The 20,416-nt window shown below is 56.4% G+C and overlaps 1 protein-coding gene across 2 annotated transcripts in view; it reads left to right on the forward strand.

Moving 5' to 3' along the window:
- TAFA5 (TAFA chemokine like family member 5) overlaps positions 1–20,416 on the forward strand; it is a 216,844-nt gene that overhangs the window by 82,704 nt on the left and 113,724 nt on the right. The gene's annotated exons all lie outside the window — the stretch shown is intronic.

Genomic DNA, 20,416 nt, shown 5'->3' on the forward strand with positions numbered 1-20,416 from the left:
CGTGGCTGCCGTTCCCATCCCCTGCCCCGCACGGCTCGGTGGCAGCGGCGCCCGCCCGCACGCCGTGGCCCTCGGTAGATGGCACCAGCGCTCCACGTTGGCGGGCGGGCCGGGCCGGGGCGGGAGCGGAGCTGGGACCCGCCGGGGTGGGCGCGGGGCTGGGGCCCGTGGGCATCGGGAAACAGGCCTGCGCACCCGTTCCCCAGGGCCCACGCCGCCTTCCGGGCCGACTCAGGGACCCACAGACTTGGGGAGCATGGGCTTTGCCACCCTGATTCGGAGGCCCCGGCACCAAGTTCTGCTCCTGCCGTCCTGGTCCCTGTTAGACTACAGGGCAGTCTGGGACTGTTGAGGCGCCCAGGATAGCAGTTGGACCCTCATGGCTGCAGAGGCCCTGTGGACCCGTAAGCATCTCCCTGAGGGTCAGGGCAGGGCCACACCTCCCTGATGTACCGTAGGCTCCAGGCACCCCACGCGCACTCCTGGAAACTTCCTGGCTTCAGGGCCAGGCTCCTCGTGCAGAGGTCCCGCCGCGCCCCAGGATCAGCCTAGCCTGTCATAGCAGACCGGAGGCAACCGAGACATTGGGCTCCCTGGGCACCCCTGATCCTGGTTACTGGTGCTCTGGCACACAGGCTGGGCCAGCTCTGCCTGCTGCTCCCGTTGGTCGGCTGGGAACGCTGAGCTCTGGAGGGAGCCTGTGTGGCTGGTGACTGCCTGGGTTCTCATTAGCTCTGGGCTCCTGCGAAGGAAGGGCTTGCAAATTCAGCTGCTTCCCTGACTAATTAATGAGCTGCTGGAGGCCTGGGAAAGCAGGTAGGTGCGGGAGCCTGGCCCCAGGCCCTGTGCCCTCTGAGGGCCTGGTGTCCACTTCACTCCTTTGGTTTTGGATGTGGGCACCCAGGAAGAGGAGGACCAGGTCTGAAGGGAGAGGAGGCTACCCCAGGACTCTGCTGCAGGCTTGACGTGGCAGCCCGGGCTTGTGGGGACCCTTCCTGGGGTGGGAGGCCCAGCTTTTTCCTGCTGCCTTACTGACCGACTTCTGGAGTGGGTGGTTCAGCCTTGGGCAGTGGTCCTTTGGGCTGGGGAGGCCATCCTTCCTGCCGAGGAGTCGTTCGCTCCAGGAATGCCGGTGAGGGCTGCCCTCCACTGGTGTCCTCTGCCAGGACTGTGGGAGCCACCCCTGGTGCGTTCCAGGCACCTGGCGAAGGGGTCCCTGTTCTGCCGGTCCTGTGTGTGTTTGCACCCCAGGTTCTCTACCTCTTCGGCTGATCTCGAATTCTTTGGGGGACTGGCTTGTGGGAAAGGCTTGCATGTGAGCATTTCAGTGTTTCTCTGAGGTCCGAGTGCCCAGCTGTGTCCTGATACTCTGTGACGAAGCGACACTCCACTGATTTTTAAGCTGTGAGTTAGTGAGAGGGGAAGCCCCTCGCCATGTGGCCGGCCTGTGGCGAGGGTTCCTTTCTGTCTCTCCCTGTGGCGCTGACCAGTGCAGGTGTCTGGCAGGACTCCGCTGTCCCCCTGAGGCTCTAGGTCTAAAGGACTCTTTATTGGCCAGGAAGACAGAGTTTCTGACTCTCAGTTGGGTCTAGGATCAGGCCCAGGATTAAATACTGGTTGTGTTTGCTGAGTGGAGTGTTTTCTGTGAATTTAGCCATTCACAGACACCTCCATGTTTATGTTGAAGCAGACACACGTGTCAGTGCGTGGAAGATGCATAGTCATAGGAAGGTGGGATAGGATGGGGTCAGCTGTGCACTGAGAGCACGGGTACCTTTGAAAGAGTGGTTGCGGGGTCTGGGTGTTTGCACAGCCCTCTGGGACTCCTGAAGTCCCGTCTCCCCATCCCAAAGCAGTGGCCTTAACCTGGGTCGGAGCCCCTGCTGCCTGTCTGTCTGGAGGTCAGGACTTAAGTGACCCCCTGGTCCTTGCTGAGATGCCCTTTTGGCCCCTTGGTGTCAGGAGCCCCAGGGGAGGCCTGGGGGAGCAGCAGTGAGGGCCCAGGGAGGGGGTGGCCCACTCTGGTTCCTGGCTGATGGGCTCAACGCGCTGTCCAGCAGGAGGGTAGGAGCGCCGCAGGCGGGTGGACAATTATGACTTGTTGTCTGGGGCCGAGTAGGAAAGAGCCGTTTCAATAGCCATTTCCATGAGTCTGGTTTTTTCAGGGGTGAAGAATGGGGGTCCCAGGGAGCCGTTTTTCTATACCTCTCCTTTTGTGTGGAGATAGAGGCCACCCCGTGGCTAATCTGTCCTCCTCTGGCCACTCTATCTTCCCGGGTTTGCGGAGATGAATAGGGCTGTGATCCGAGAGAGGCAAATTGTGGTCCGCAATTGCAGCCTCGGTGCGTCCGAGCTTTGTGGGAACAGGTCCTGCCCGCCGCACCAGGCCTGGCTGGGCAGCCACCAGCCGGGGAGGAAAGCAGGGCCTCAGCGTGGGGTCCGGCCCCAGGGCCTGGGCAGCCTCTCTTTTTGCCCTGCTATCCTTAGGACACGCTGACCCTCCTCTGGGAGGGGAGAGTCGTCTTTTCTTCTGGCGTGTGCACATGCTGTGAGCACGGTGCAGTTAGAGTGGGGGTGAGGGCGGGAGTCCCAGGACCCTGATGGAAGAGCCAGCGGCTTCCTTAGGAAGCAGAGGACACGTGTAATGGAGACAGGAGCGAGAAGCCAGAGTTGTGTCTCCAAATACGGAGTTAAGGAAACAGCTAGAAGTATAAAAATATTTTCCACCTCCCTCTTCCAAAGACTTTACAATATTTTTCTGGAAGTCTTGAGTCACTTGGACTCAGCACAGATTAGCAGGCTTTGGTGTGGATGCTTCGTGTAACCAGAAGAATAGGAAAATACTTGAAAGAGCAGGGAGCGTGGCGGGGCCCCCGGGGCTGGCCACAGCGGCAGGCAGGTTTCCGGGCTTTGGGACCCAAAGGGGCAGGAGAAAGCCAGGAAATCGTTCTGCCCAATGCTTTCTGCGTGGGAGGGAGAACCCAGTGCCTCTTTGCTTTAAATGTGGATTTGAGGTTCAGCTCTCTCTGCCAATCCTTTTGATGTCAGGGGAGTGCATTCGATGGCTTGAACGTGCTATTAAAAAGCCTCTTTTGCGGGTGAGTGCTGAGAACTTTGTGTCGGGCTGCCCTGGGATGGTGTACCAGGGCCTGGATTCCAGAGGCGCTTTCGGAACCTCTGTGGTGTGCCCGTCTTTCCGCGGCTGCTTGGAGGGCAGACCGTTGACTGAGTCAACAGGATTCAACTCTCATTTACTGAGTTAGCTGGCTCTTTTGGAAATGAGGTGTCATCCTGCAGACCCGGGGGACCTGTAACAAGCTGCATCCTCAACGCCGTCAAGGCAGTGGACGGTGTGGTATTAATTGTTGAGGCTCTGCGCAGTCATCGGTTGGTGCCATCTTTAGAAGATGAGCGGCCGATGCAGAGTGTTCATATATCTGTCAGATGGATCCATTTATTTTTAAAGAAATGGATAGAGAACTTCTTAGGAGACACAGCACAGTTCCTGGCCCTAAGACTCCATCAGAAATATTTGTTGAATACGGACAGACATTCCAACTTCATGAGCACAGGTGTGTGTCCCCGAGGCATCAGGAGTGGCCCATCATGGGTTGGGTGAGGGCTGGGTAGATGTCCTTGAGGTTTTCCAGAGCGGCAAGGCTGTTCTCAGTTAGGACGCGAGGCTGCGCCGGGCTCCGTTCTGAGTGCCTAACGATGGCGAAGGAACTAACTGCGGGGTGTGTGGGGAAGGGTGGAGTTCAACAGCTCTGTCTCACAGCTCAGGGCCAGCTGTGCCCGCACACCTGCAGCCAGTCTTGGTGTGGGGCTGCCCCCACCCCCAGGCTCTGAGCTTAGAGCTGGCTCCTCATTTCTCCCTGAGTCTCAGGCTGTGTGTGGAGGGGTCCTGGGCTTGTTTTAGGAGCCCCAGGGGCTTCCGCAGCTCACTTTCTGGGTGCACTGTCTTTATGGCCCTGATGAGGTGTGCAGGCAGCTGGGGCAGAGGGGCGTCCCAGTGCCAGCCCCACCTGGCAGGTGTCCCTTGGCCTGCCTCTCCCTGACCCTCTGGCAGACACTGTTTGCAAGGACAGGTAGGTGTGAATGGCAGCCGGGAGGGGTGGAAAGGAAAAGACGTTAAAAATAACCAACTCCTTTATAAACATTTACTATCGTTTCTTGTGTGACACAGAATCTAAATAAAACCCACACTCACTGGAATGGGTTTCTCATCTGCTGTGTCTCTGACGCTGTAAAAGTTAGAAAAGGGCTGCAAATGGAGGTGACTTCCAGACACAAGTTGGCTTTTCACTGCCTTGCTGGGAGCCGGAGTCCCAGCCTCCCCAACCTCCCTGTGAGGGCCAGACTGGCAGTGGGCTGGACCAGCTGGTGGTCACTCCCGCCACACACGGGAGGATTGGGTTGGGGCTGATCTTGCTGTCTGCATCTGTGGAAACTCACCCGTCTCCCATGTTGCTGCCGTGTGGAGAGGGCTTTCAGTTCCACGCACGGTGGTCTGTGGGCGCGGCACCTTAGTGAGGGACAGGAGGGACGCCATGTGCACTGCCCGGTGGGATGCTGGCTGCACACACAGCCCAAGAGCCCCTGGGCCTGGAGAAGGCAGGGTCAGGGGCAGCCTTCTTGGAAGGGTTCACTGCTGACATTTTCCTGGGTGTGCATGTTTGTGTGTGTGTACATGTGCCTGCTTATGTGTAACTAAACACTCGTAGGTGTTCATAGAGATGTGTGATCTTCTTTAACATGTAAATACAGGATCATGCATTATAAACCTGATGTAAAATACAGCCCTTAATTAGGGAGCCGTGCGTGCAGGCAGTGGTGTTCCGGGAGCGGGGGCAGTCCTCACCTCCTTATTTATACATCAACACAGAGATCTGTGGCCCACAGGAAGGGCACCGTAACCCGAAAAGACGGAAAACATGGGAAAGCGGGCAGCTGGGGTCTGCGTGGAAGCTTCGCTCACGTGAGATCCCAGCGAGTGCACGAGGGCTCCTTTCAGACCAACCCTTAGGACCCCATAGCCTTTGTACTGCGGGAGCCCTGACTTGGCTCACAATGCGGGGTGGGGGGTGGCGGTGTCCTTCCTTTTCATCCTCTTACCTGGGCTCCGTGTGTGAGCCCACCCTTCCCAGAGACACACACAGGGTGCCCCCCAACAGAGACACACCACACACACCATACACAAAATGCACACCACACATACCACACACCCCACACGCTGCACACACTATACACCACACAAAATACACCACACATACCGCACACCCCCACACTGCACACACTACACACCACACACTACACACCACACACCACACAAAATATGCCACACACACCACACAAAATACACCACACACCCCACACGCTGCACACACTATATACCACACAAAATACACCACACATACCGCACACCCCCACACTGCACACACTACACACCACACACTACACACCACACACCACACAAAATATGCCACACACACCACACAAAATACACCACACACCCCACACGCTGCACACACTATATACCACACAAAATACACCACACATACCACACACCCCACACGCTGCACACACTACATACCACACAAAGTACACCACACATACCACACCCCACACGCTGCACACACTACACACCACACAGAATACACCACACATACCACACAACCCCCACACTGCACACACTACACACCACACACACCACACAAAATATGCCACACATACCGCACACCCCACATGCTGCACACACTACACACCACACACACCACACAAAATACACCACACATACCACACACCCCACATGCTGCACACACTACACACCACACACCATATGCAAAATACACCACACACTACACACCAACTGCGCACCACATATAAAATATACACATACTACACATTACATACAAAATACACCCCACACATACCACACATACTACACACCCCACAGATACCACACACCCCACACACTGCACACACTACACACCACACACCATACACCATACACAAAATACACCACACACTACACACCACACACAAAATACACAACACATACCATATGCTGCACACATTACACACCACGCACAGCACACACAAAATACATCACACCCACAAAATACACCACATACCACACACCGCACACAAAATACACCACACAACACACACAAAATACACCACACATAAAATACACCACAAACGACACATGAAATACACCACACACGCTACCCACCACACACAAAATGTACCACACACACACCACATACAAAATATACACACACCACAAATACCATGCACCCCATACACTGCACACACCACACACCACACACACCATACACAAAATACACCACACACACACTACCCACCACACAAAATACACAACACATACCACATGCTGCACACACTACACCTCACATGCACACAATACACAACACATATTGCACACCACACACCCCACACACAAGATACAGCACATACCACACACAAAATATACACACCACACACCCCACACACAAAATACACCACACACAACACACAAAATACCCCACACACACCACACACAAAATCCACAACACATACCACATGCTGCACACACTACATCTCACATGCTGCACGCACCACACAACACACATTGCATACTACACACCCCACACACCACACACAGCACACTCAAAATACACCACACACCACACATAAAACACACCACACGGGCTGGGCGCGGTGGCTCAAGCCTGTAATCCCAGCACTTTGGGAGGCCGAGGCGGGTGGATCACGAGGTCAAGAGATCGAGACCATCCTGGTCAACATGGTGAAACCCCGTCTCTACTAATACAAAAAATTAGCTGGGTGTGGTGGCGCATGCCTGTAATCCCAGCTACTCAGGAGGCTGAGGCAGGAGAATTGCCTGAACCCAGGAGGCGGAGGTTGCGGTGAGCTAAGATCGCGCCATTGCACTCCAGCCTGGGTAACAAGAGCGAAACTCCGTCTCAAAAAAAAAAAAAAAAAAAACACATCACACATCACACACCCCACACACAAAATCCACACACCACACACCCCAGACACAAAATATACTGCACACCCCACAGACAAAATACACCACACACAAAATAAACTACATATACACACACACCACACCACACACAAAATATACCACACATACACACACACCACACAAAATACACCACACACAACTCAAAATGCACAAAACACACAGAACACAAACCACACACATATATACACCACATACACACCACACACAATATGCACCACACACCACACACACCACATATACTCAACACACCACACATAGCACTTGCCACACACCACACGTGCAACACACAAACTACACCACATGCACCACACCACGCCACACTAGATACCACACACACACACCACTCACCAGATACATCTCACAGACAACACCACACACCACACACACACAAAATATACCACACAGATATCAAACACACACCACACCCCACACACACCACACACAAAATACACAACACATACCACATGCTGCACACACATTTCACATGCTGCAAATACTACACAACACACATTGCATACCGTACACCCCCCACACAAAATATACCACACACCACACATCCCACACACAAAATACACACACCACACGTAAAATACCCCCCCACACTACACACCACACACAAAATATACACACACTACACCCCCACACCCTACATGCACACCATGCACAAAATACACCACACACACACTACACACCACACACAAAATATACACACACCACACCCCACACACCTACACACACAAAATACACCACACACCACACACACAAAATACTCACATCCTACAAACTACACCACATACACCACACTACACTAGACACCACACACACACCACTCACCAGATACATCTCACACACACCACACACAAAATACACCACACACTAGATACACTATACATAGCACACACACACACACACACAATATACAGTACATACACCACAAACATACCACATATAAAACATACACACAGAATATGCAAAGAACACACAGTGCACACCACACACACACCCGCACACACACCCCACACACAAAATATACCATGCAAACAGACCACGCACATGCACATACCACACACAGAATACACCACACACACACCACACACACCACACGGAATACACCACACACATGCTACACACGAAATACACCACATGCACACCACACACACCACATGCCCCAGACCACAGAAAATACAGTATACACAGGCACCACACACAAAATGCACCATATATACAAAACACACACAAAATACACCATATACACCACACACACACACACACACACACACTACATGGCATGCACACATGATACACCCCACCTACCAAAAACATACCACATATACAACATACACAAACACAGAATACACCACACACACAGCACACACAAAAAAATTTACCACATACAAACCACACACACACCACACCACACACACAACACACAAAATACACCACACACACAGCACACACCCACCCACCTACAACACACATCACACACACAGCACACGCCACATAAAATACACCAAATACACACACCACATACAAAATACACCACATACATCACACACACTAGATATTACACACACACAACCCACAAAAAGCAGCATGCACACAGCACACACCACACACATAGCACATATCACAGACACACAAAATACATCACACAGATACCACACACAGCAAAATTCACCACACATACTAGACACCACACACACTACATGCTTTGTACACATACCACATGCCACACACCGCACACACACAAAATATGCCACGGACACCACAAACATACCACATACACAACATAAACACACATAGAATACACCACACACAACACACACACACATAAAATATACTACATACATACACCAAATATACATACCACACAAACACACACGTCACACATACACCGTGACCATCCCCCCGACACAAAGTATACAAACACACCGCCACACAAACACATGCCAAGACATAACACCACACCACATCCACGTCATACACGCAGAGCCACACATCACAAACAAGGTTACACCTGTCATGCCGCACACACACCATGCCCCAACCACCGTGCAGTCCCCAGCCCACCCTGTGGGCTCCGCCTTGGGTTCTGGAGGAGGGGAGAGGACGGTGGACCCAGCTTCAGTCTCTGCCCCTGTGGCCTTGTCCCTGTCCTCACCCGGACCCTGCCCCTGGCCCTTGCTGGTTGGGCCTCTGCAGAGGCTTCCTGGGGAGGAGGGCGTTGCCCTGCCCTTCACAGTGTGGGCAGCTGTGTTCCGGTGAGACCAAGGGAGGGCCCAGGTCCCAGAGGACAGCAGGACAGGCACAGACACGCAGCTCTGTCTTTTCTCTCTGTGACCCCAGGCAGGGGCAGTGTGGGTGGTGCCTGGGCCTGGCACACTCACCTCCCGCTGCAGGCTGCGATGCCCATCTTGCATGCCTTGTGCCCATCCCAAGGGGTCATATCCGCTTCTGCAAATAACCTTCAGGACGAGGAAGCCCACCTGCAGCACGATACCAGGCCAGGGGCAGGCTTCTGGGACCCTTGGTGTCCTCTTCGCAGGAAGGGAACAATAAAAGGAGTGGAAACCTTGGGGAATTCCACAGGGGGCCCCTGACTGATGGCCCCAGTGGTGACCTTGCGCAGAGCCCAGGAGCCGCTCCTGCCAAGTGCTGGACATGTCTGTGGAGCAGATGAGGCCTCAGGCACTGGACGCAGGGCCTCCCTGTCTGGAGAGGGATCCGCAGACATTTGCAGGGGTGCAGGGCTGGTCTTCTCAGGGTTTCGCCCACTTCTCTGGATCCCAAGTTCCTGGGCAGGTGGTTTGGCCCCTGGTGGGTAGAGTCTTTGAAATGCAGTCTGGAATCTTCCATGCACAGCTGGGTGACCTTGACAGTGCCCATAGTGGTTTCTAGAGAGTTCCTTGAGGATATGGCCCCTTTGTCCAGACACAGTGTTGCTTGAGGTGGGGAGGGAGGCCTGTCCTGTGTTCGCTGGATGGCAGGACGGGCTCCCACCACGTGTCCGGCTGGGCTGTAGCGTGTGGGGCAGCCACAGTGCACCCACAGGTCATTAGGGCTCCGGATGCTGGCAAGATCCAGGCCTCCACCCGGCCCTTGTCCAGGTTGCGGGAGCCAGGGCTGTGTTGTCAGCTGTGTCTGTTTCACTGTGGTTTTCCTGTGGCCTCGTGGCATGTGCAGGTCTCTCTTCACGCTCCAGGTGTAGTTCTTAGGGTGTGGAGGCCGTCGTCAGCTGAGAGTGCTCTGTGGGTGGGTAGCTCTCCTTCCTCCTGAATTTGGGGTGACCTTCTGCACAGAGGCCCGTGACGATTTTCCATGCATCCTGGGGCTCTGAGATGCCGTGGGCACAAGTTCTGGAGGGGTCTGCACACCTAGGTTCATCTCACCGGCCTCGGTGTGGGCAGAGGGTCCCAGACTGCAGGGACTCGCCCTTCCTTGCAGCTCCTGTGCTTTGGTGGGGAAGGAAGGGCTGTGTCCTCGCCACGTGGGAACTGTTGCCCTCGAGTGGAACAGGACCAGCGGTTTGTGGGTAGGCTAGGTGTGGTCTTCAGGGAGGCCAGGCGTAGTCTTCAGGGAGGCCAGGTGTGGGCTGCAGGGAGGCCAGGCATGGGCTGCAGGCAGGTCAGGCGTGGTCTTCAGGGAGGCCAGGTGTGGTCTTCAGGGATGCCAGGCGTTGTCTTCAGGGAGGTCAGGCGTGGGCTACAGGCAGGTCAGGCGTGGTCTTCCGGGAGGCCAGGCGTGGTCTTCAGGGAGGCCAGGCGTGGTCTTCAGGGAGGCCAGGTGTGGTCTTCAGGGATGCCAGGCATTGTCTTCAGGGAGGCCAGGCATGGGCTGCAGGCAGGCATTTAGGGAGGTCACTGCTTGAGGCATGAAGGAGGCAGTGGCTGCCGGCCCTGCCCTTTGCTGCATTTCTGTGGACTCCTAGCCCGGGAAATGGAGCCCTGGAGGGCCCGAGGGAAGCTGATGTCACCGGAAGTGGCCCGGGGGCACCTGGTCCTCTGGCTGATGGGGCTGCCTTGTGGGGTAGGCCAGGCCCTGGCTCCCTGGCCCTCAGGGGAGGGCGCTGGTGCCCCAGCTTCCCCCGCCCCCACACCCCCTTCCAGACGCCACGTCAGCATGCTTCAAACATGGCCTTCTGCCCTTGCCTTTCCGTCTTCTCCTTTTGCATTTTTAAAAACAAATCCGTGCTTCGGAAGGCTCTGGGGCTTAGAGGACCCACACAGAGGCTGCCTTCTGCCTCCGCTGAGGGCCCACTGAACTTCCCAGGAGCAGGCCCTCCCTCCCAGGCTGAACCTGCTTTCTCCGCCCCGGCACTGTCCCAGCCAGGCCCTCGCCTTGCTCTTGCCCGCGTTACTCTGGAGGGAAGCAGGCAGGCCTGGGTTAGCCCGCAGGTGCCCGAAGCCTCCTTGGCCGAGCTCCATCTGCGCATAACAGGGGCTCCAGTGGGTTGGGGGATCGGTCCAGGGGAGAGATGGATGTTCACCAGGGGTCTGCATTGGCCTTGGAGTGATGAGAAGCGTCATCTCGGCAGAGATAGTAAGGCGGTGAGCCCGTGGGCTGAGCACAGGGGCCTCTGGTGATGGGCCTGGCTGTGAGGTCGGCTGCCGCTCTTTGCTGTTGCCTCTGCTCCTCGGGCCACCCCCCCAGAGAGGGCATGATCATTGCATGACTTACCGTTGAGGAAATACAAGGACAGAAGGTGCAGTGTTGTGGCCGCGGCCCCAGAACCAGGTGCCTTCTCTCCTGACCTTGCTGCCTGGATGGGGCTGCGCTGCCATCCTGGAAGGCTCTGCGGAGGTGTTGGCAGAAGGAAGGCGTTGCTCTCAGGAGGAGGGGTCCTTCAGAGGGTCTCAGCAGGGCGGGTGCTACTCTCAAAGTTGACAGCAGGACCCCTTACCCTGTCCCCTGCGTTGGACTCAAAGTGGGTCCCCATGGATTGAGGCTGGTGGCCGCTGGGTGTCAGGACTGGTTTCTGGACTGTGGTCTCTTGCTGTGACCACAGGGACCTAGGGGGGTTGGGGACATGATTCAGTGCCACCTCCCTGCCTCTGTGGCCTCCCAGCTGGAGAATGGCAGGTGAACACAGTACCCTTGGGGACGCTCCTGGCGGAAGACTCAGGAATCCGTGGGAAGACTCGTCCCCAAGACCATTCCAACTGGACTGCGTGGAGCCAGCCTGGCCCCCATGTGATCTTCCCTGGGTGTATTTAGAAGAGGTCCTGAAGCTTTTACAGTCCACACTCTCCAAAGCCAGCGTCTGCCTCGAAGAACACGGATTTTGTTAGCCAATGACCTTTCTTCTCCTCCGATGACAGAGGCACCAAGCAGGCCTGCAGATTCACTTCACTGATGGAAGAACCCAGACCTTGCTTATAAATAACTGTGCTTTGCAGAACCAGAAAATCCATCTTCAGACCCTCCTGTCCCCAGGGAATGCCTGCACAGTGACAGCTCCCTGCTCCTGCCCACCGGTTGCCTTGGGGACAACCTTGATAGACACGCCAGCCTCAGTTTGGCATGCATGTATTGAGTACCTGCTGTATGCCAGCCACAGGCAGCGTGCTGGTGGAAGGTGGATGGGGATAACTGGCTGGGGGTTGGTGGGTCTCATGGGGTCACTTGTGTGAAACGGCAGAGTGAGGACTTGAGTCTGCACCTGTGAGTAATGCACACCTGTAGAGGTCGGTTGGAGGTCCCCAAAGTCAGAGCCACCTGGAAACCCGGGGTGCTCTCATTTGGAAAAAGCATCTCTGCAGAAGTTGTTAAGGTCAGGATATCAAGCTGATGTCACCTTGGATTAGGATGCACCCACAGTCCAAAGACAAGTCTTTACAAGGGAAGAGAAGAGAAGCACACGGACGGGAGAGAGGGCCTGGTGAAGACGGAGCGCGGGCTGGAGGGGTGCGGCCACAAGCCAAGGAGAACCCGCAGCCACCAGGAGCTGGAAGACGCAGGAAGAATCCTTCCTGGAGCTTTTGGAGGAAGCACAGTCTGGAGACACCTTGATTTCCAACTTCCATCCTCCAGAACTGTGAGGGCAGAAACTCCCGTTTTTAAGCCATGGGTTTGTGATTTGTCACAGCGGCCAAAGGAACCAGATAGAGCAGGCACACGCCGAGGATCTTGTCACAAGGGATTGCAGCCCACGTTTGTGTGCGCGCGCATGTGTGTGCGTGTATGTACGCGTGTGTGTGGGGGGGAATCTCCAGGCAGCATGACTGGTGGGTGGGGCCTGGGTCTGATTCAGGTCCACCTCATCTCAAGGAGGGCCCCCCCTCCAAGGGAGCAGATGCTCCGTCAGCACGAAGGGAAAGATCCGGGTTCTCATCTCAGAGGTGGAATGCCACGGGAGTGAGGGCCCTTAGGTTGGGGGCTGAGGAAGAAGCTAGTTTTCCCGAGGAGATCGGGGTTGGGGTGGACAGCCTGGAAATTCTGAACGCTCGTCCTCCCATAAATCCAGCATTTCCCAGAGCGAGGGCACGCACTGCCGTTGGCCTGCAAGCTGGCTTTATGCGGATGCGGATGGGCATTTGTTATTTTAATAGCTTTGTATCTGCTTTTATGGGTGCCTTCTATTTATGGCAAAGGCACTGGCTTTCCATTCACGGGGTGATGGAAGATTTCTTTTTAGTAGTGAGGTGATGTATGGCTGTGGTGCAACCCTGGGGGGTTCACAGCTTGGCCCGAGCTGGGGAGACACTGTGAGCTTCTCCGGTAGCTCCTCAACACCCGCTGTGCAGAACGGGCCGAGCCTGGGCCGAGCTGACCTCCAGCGGCTGCCACCCACGGACCCAGGACTCACAGAGCCCACTGGCTGGTGTCCCTTTGAAAGTTACGTTTTCATTTTTTTAATCCAAGAGAAAACTGTGAAAAAGAACAACCGTTGTGTCCAGCTTCCTCCACGGCGTTTCCTATTCCAGTTGGAATCGGTTGTGATCAGCTTCACAGTTACCTGGTATGCTATTAATGTTACCAAAATGCGTCTGATGTTTAGTCTTTTTTTCATGATTTGTTCTCTCATTTTTTTTTTTTTTTTTTGAAACGGAGTCTTACTCTGTCAACCAGACTGGAGTGCAGTGGTGTGATCTCAGCTCACCACAACCTCCACCTCCCAGGTTCAAGCGATTCTCCTGCCTCAGCCTCCTGAGTAGCTGGGATTACAGGCGCCTGCCACCACCAGGCCTGGCTAATTTTTGTATTTCTAGTAGAGACAGGGTTTTGTCACGTCGGCCAGGCTGGACTTGAACCCCTGACCTCAGGTGATCCGCCCGCCTCGACCTCCCAAAGTCATGATTTGTTCTTAATGCAATAATTTATCTTAGCTGAGACACACGTTTCTCTTTTCTCCCAAGTTGGTGGCTTGGCCTGGAGAGCAGCGTGAAGAGTTCTGTGTATTGAGGTGGTTTCTTGTCTCTGGGACGGGCTGTGATCTAGGAAGAGGGTAAGGTTCCTGCTTCCTTAGTGAATATTCTAGAATGGGAGTGTGGTTCCCGTTGGGTGGACACTGCCCTCAGAACCACAGGCAGGAGTGGGTGTTTCCGTCACAAGCCACCCTCTGGGCCCTGCCTGCTCTCTTTTCACCCCTGTTCATCTGACTCCCAGGGCTTGTGACACCTCAGTCACCCCCGGCTGTGGCCTTACCCTGGAGGGAGGCACAGACAGAGGCAGCAGGCGTTTCTCAGTCTTTACCTGGGACAGAGTCATCTTGCTGGTGCAGGGAGTGGGCGCTGTCCAGGAGGTGCCCTGAGGGCTCCAGGCGACAGGGGAGAGCCTGTTCCTGGGCAGTGGGGTCAGAGGGTGGGGGGTGACCCAGAGCAACTGGAAGGTGAATGCCGGAGCCTGGGCCTGACCCTGGGCTGGCCTGAGGGAGGGACCCGGGCCAGCTGAGCCCTGAACTCACGTGGGCAGCGTGTTCCCAGGCAGGAGATGGTGGTGTGGCAGGAGGAGGAGGCACTAGGCTCACGGACGGCCACGTAGCTGAGGTCCAGTCCCCGCCCACTCCCCCACGGAGTCTCCCTCTCAGGGCAGCCGGCTTCCTAGGCACCTGGGCGGGGCGTCTCTCTCCAGGCAGGTGCTTGGGATCTAGTGCCACAGCCTCACGGCCCTGAGCGCTGTTCAGCCACTGAGGTGTGGTGGGTAGAGGTGATGCCCATGGCCCAGGGCACCTCCTCTCCTTAGCAGGCCTCTGCCTGGACGGCAGGAGGCAAGGGTCCCTGGCAGGTCTCGAGGCATTCTGTGGGGCCTCCTTGGTGTGCTCTGTGGGGCCTCCTTGGTGTGCTCTGTGGGGCTCCTTGGTGTGCTCTGTGGGCCTCCTTGGTGTGCTCTGTGGGGCCTCCTTAGTGTGCTCTGTGGGGCTCCTTGGTGTGCTCTGTGGGGCCTGAGCCAGTGGTAGAGTTACTGTTGTGGTTAGTGACCCAGCCATGGTGCTGCCCTCTGCGCCCACACTGTGCCCAGGGCACTGTGCCAGCTTCCTTTCCGTGGGCCGCTGGTCTGTCCCCGACACTGTACGGTGGCTCTGGAGTGAGTGTGGCAGAGCCTGTGGCCTCCCAGGGTTGGCTTGGCTGTCCCCTTGCTGGTGTGTGACCTGGGTCTATGTTCCCCATGCCCCGTGTCCTCCCCTGCACACGGGATAGTGAGAGGACCTCAGAGGCTGTGGGGCAGGTGAAGCGAGCCTCCTCAGGCAGGGGACTCGGGACACTGTGCTTGGGGCCAGCCCCGGGTCCAGCCATCTTCCCCTGCCTGCTGTCCCAGCCTCTGACTTGGGCTGAAGAACCGTGAAACAGCTGCTGCGGGCACTGTCGTTTCTCTTCTTCCCTGGGGTTGACTCCTCTGGTTCCCTGCGTCGGGCTGGCGTTCCCTCCTCGCAGCGATTGACTCAGTCCTCGGAAGGCTGGTTCTTGCGTGCCCTCCTGGACAGAGGCCTGGGCCAGTCTAGAGTGAGGAAGCCCCGTGCTGCTGAGAAACTGAGCAGAAGTGCAGTTTTCCTGGGCATCAGCAAGAGATGCAGGCGTGGGAGCGTTCCTGGAGCCTCCCTGGAATCCCTCCTGTCTGTTGCATGCTGCTCCCAGGGGTCTCTCAGAAAGACACCTGCCTGGTGGTGTCTTGGCTGGCTGGATTGGAGTCTTTAGGGCGGACCTGGCTGTGGGATTTGGTCCTGGATCTTGGACCCGGGACTCTTCAGAGGTAGCTGAACGAGGGCAGAGTCCGCGGGAGGGAGGCGTCCCTGCAGCCGTGGGAACTTCGATGTCCTCAAGGAATCCCGACAGGAGCTGCAGCAGACGCGCCACGGTGGGTGTCCAAAGTCATGTCCATGAACAGTGTCACCTGGGAGACACCATCACCCTCTCCCGGATGGACGTCCTGAGCCCAAGGCCAGCCCAGGACCCCACCCACCTGTGTCACCAGTGGCCCGGTGTAGAAAGCGGGGCCTTGGAGCTGGCAGCCGAGGATGCTGGGAGAGGAAGGCTGCAGAAGCTGAGATGCAGCTAGTCGGGCCCAGCCCCTCCATTCTGCAGGTGGGGAAATGGAGGCACAGGGCAGGGGAGTGGCTTGCCCGAGGCCACATGGGCCTCAAGTCAGTGATGGTGACCGATGGGAGGGGACGTGTCTTTTCAGGCAGGGAGACTGCTGTGGGCCTGGCACCAGACAGAGGTTCTGGGCTGGCTGTCCAGGCTGGGGTTTCTGTGTCCTTGCCTCATGAGGCGGGTGGCTGGGGTCAGGGCTTAGGGACTGCAGGGTTGAGGATGGCTAGTGCTAACTCGAGAGAAATGTTCCATTGGCCCAGCCCCCCAAAGTGGCCGTGTTGGTACCAATTGCTCAACATTGCAGTTTCATTGTGCAGCTCCTGCTGGGCACCTTCCCACCTCACCCTCAGGCGTAGTGCACTCTGGGAGCTGCTGCAGCGCCAGGGAGTCACCAGCCAGGGCAACTGGGGCCATCTCTTAGCACGGCCTCCCCAGGCCTCCACTTCCCAGTCTGTGACATGGGACAGTAAGTGCTCCCGTGAGGTCAAGTCCTGTCCTCTTCCCCTGGCATGACCCCCAGTGTGGCTGTGAGCATCTCAGGGTTGTAAAGGTGGTGAAAGGGGACTCACGGCACAGAGTCCACGGTGCTACAGCCCACGGAGACCCCATCAGTGTCGGCATTGGCTCTCACGTTCATGATTTTTCCTATTTTCTCTCCTGAAGTCCTTACGTAAGGAATTGTGGTTTCCTGGGAGACCCGTTGTGACAAATGCCAGAAAACAAAAGCCTTTTGCCAGGGTGCCAGGGCCTGTGCATCCTCCCAGGCCCTGGTCATGCTCCTGTGCCCACAGAGTGGCCCTGTGTGTGCTCTCTTCCTCTGGGGACATGTAGGGGCGGTGAGAGGGAGGCAGGCGCCTGCTCTTGGCCGGCGGAACCCAGCGAGGCTCGAGGATTGCAGGCTGCCTGGCAGATCCCAGCAGGCTTCGGCTGTCCAACCCACTCAGATGGGTGAGGAGAGAAATGGGGGGACCAGCGGGACATTCTGGGGTGCACGCATGAGGGGAAGCTGTTGGTATGTTCTCAGCATCCCACGCACATATGTTGACAAGCTCTGGGGCACACACATGAGTGTACAGGCGGCCTCCGAGGGCTGCACCCATGGGGACTGGAAGATGCGGCTGAGATCGGGGGCTGGGATGGGGGGACTGGGCCCCACCCTTCAGGGACATGTCCTGAAAACAAGGGCGGCACAGGACTTCAGCGCCTCACACACGGTCCTTGGGGTGGCTCTGGCGTGACTGCCCCCGTGGGTTCTCGAGCTCCCGTCGACGGCCGGCTGTCTGCATCCTGCCGCTGAGCAGCTGCACAGCCCTCATCTGTGGGGATGCAGAGCCCTCCGCAGGGGCCGCACTGCCACTTACTGGTCCCTGCATGTCTTGTCTACCAGGCGCCTTGTCTGTATTTTGAAGAGGGGACAGATAGCAGTGCAGATGGACGGACGGGCGGAAGGACGGGCTCCCTGCTGGGATGTTCCACTGTCACTCAGCCCCGGAGGCAGTTTGCAGCTGGAGCCACAGCCCTCCTGGCAGGTCTCTGTATGCTCAGAGTAGCCCACGGGACTGCCCCGTGCCCCAGCACACCTGCAGCTGAGCAGGGTGCCTGCACCCCTGAGGGACTTTGCACATCAGCTCTCCCTGTTCGCACAGGGCACACGAAGCCACACCCATTCGGTTCTAGAAAGGTGCTGCCTTGAGCCGGTGACTGGCTGGTGGTGTGAGCCCGAGCCTGGCTTTGGAGTTAGGCCTCAAGTGTGGCCCTGCCGTGCTCATAGCTCTGAGTTTACAGCCTGTGTGCCCCCATTGGGACCTGCCAGTGGCAAAGCAGTTCCCTTTCCACCTGCTCAGGGGACATGCGGCTGTGAGGTCTGGGAGGAGGCACCACCACCCCGATCGGCTCCAACCTCAAAACCCAGAGAGACACTGTTTCCCAAAACGGTTGCCCCTTCCAGGTTCCCTTCTTCCCTGCGCCTCAGCGGGGGTGTGATTGTGCCCGAAGGCTCCAGCAGGAGTTAGTGGGAGTGGGTGCCGCTGGCAGAGCAGAGGTATCCATGTCCTGCGGAGCAGGCCGGGGACGGGGATGTGGATATGTGTGTTAGAGCCATGAGTGCTGCCAGTAGCTCTGGGGAGCTCCTCGATTGGGGAGCCCAGGTCTCTCTGGACCGAAGCCACTGGGGCTCTGTGGAGGCCACCAAGAGACTCTGCATCCGTTCCGTGGACAAGCTACAATAAGGGGGATGTCACACATCCTCAAATGTGCTGCCACAAGCAGGCAGCGGGCAGCCTGCCCATCAGACTGCACGGGACAGGGGCGCCTCTGGGGACCAGTTCCTTCCCAGCCATGCTGGACACCCCCTTGCGCTGTTTAATTAGTGTTTGCACGAGGCCACGCCAACATCAGCGTGCACTAATCCTTTAAGAACTGAGATTGTCTCCGACTACAGCTGACTTACAAGCTGCATAAATTAACACTTCTCCAAACAATATCTCGTAGCCTTATTAAGTGGCAAGATTATGCAAAAATCTCTGATATGATAATGCACCTTTCACCGTGGCTTGCATCAGGACGTGTGTTCTCTCTCACTCTGCTCCATTTAAGCTCCATTCCGGGGGAATTAGCGGTATTACTGTTTGAATCTTAACTTTTGTGTTAGGAAAGCATGTTCCAGAGCTTTTGAAATGCATCTTGAAAGCAGTGCCTGAATTAACAGGTTTAACAAGGAGCGAATGTCGGAATTTCAAAGCTCGGCTAATCTGTAGAGATTATGGTAGCTATGCCAGATTTTTTTTTTCGTTTAATTTAAAAAAAAAGTTGTTTTGCTGAAGATTATCCAGATAAAGTTGTTTCAGAGAACACAAGAGGCAGCGCTGAAGAGACTCAGCCTTCTGGGGCCCAGGGCTGAGCGCTGGCTTCTGTTGACCACTGCTGTGCCTCCATGGCCAGCGTGTCCAGTCTGGGCCCTGGGCTCTGGGCTCTGGGCTCTGGGGTCTGGGCCCTGGGCTCTGGGCTCTGGGCTCTGGGCTCTCGGCTCTCGACTCTCGGCTCTGGGCTCTCGGCTCTGGGCTCTGGAGTCTGGGCCCTGAAGTCTAGGCTCTGGGCTCTGGGCTCTCGGCTCTGGGCTCTGGGGTCTGGGCCCTGAAGTCTGGGCCTTTGGCTCTGGGCTCTGGGGTCTGGGCTCTGGGCTCTGGGCTCTGGGCTCTAGGGTGCCATCGGGGTAAGGTTCAGCAGCCCCCTCCCAGCCTGGCCCTCACTGGTTAGTGCTCCACAGCACAGCACATGCTGTCAAGGGGCAAGGTTGATGCTGTCGTTTTATTACTATTTTTGACAATTACAGTCTTTATGTTTTAGGGCAGTTGCAGGGTTATAGAAAAATGGTGCAGATGGTACAGTTTCTATCTAGCCTCTGACCTGCCCCTCCCGTCCCCACAGGGTCCTGTGGTAACAGCTGGCCTGAGTGAGGCACGTGAGTGACAGTGAGGAGCTGACATTGACACGCTGTTATTAACCAGGGCCGTGGTTCGCACCAGGGCTCACTCTTGGCGGGGAGTGCTCTGTGGGTTTGGACCAATGTGTCATGACACGCGTCCACCGAGATTGTAGCAGACAGAGGGGCGCCACTGCCCTCGGGCTGCCCTGTGCGGGATGCCATCGTTTTCATTTCATTTTGTTTTGTTTTTGAGACAGGGTCTCCTTCTGTCACCCATGCTGGAATGCAATGGTGTGATCTCAGCTCACTGCAGTCTTCACCTCCCAGCTCATGGGATCCTCTTGCTCCAGCCTCCTGAGTAGCTGGGATCACAGGTGTGCACCACCACGCCTGACTGGTTTTTATATT

This window comes from Aotus nancymaae, unplaced genomic scaffold (assembly GCF_030222135.1).
Source record: "Aotus nancymaae isolate 86718 unplaced genomic scaffold, 86718_ANA_hifiasm-v0.15.2.pri h1tg000076l, whole genome shotgun sequence".
Classification (NCBI taxonomy): Eukaryota; Metazoa; Chordata; class Mammalia; order Primates; family Aotidae; genus Aotus; species Aotus nancymaae.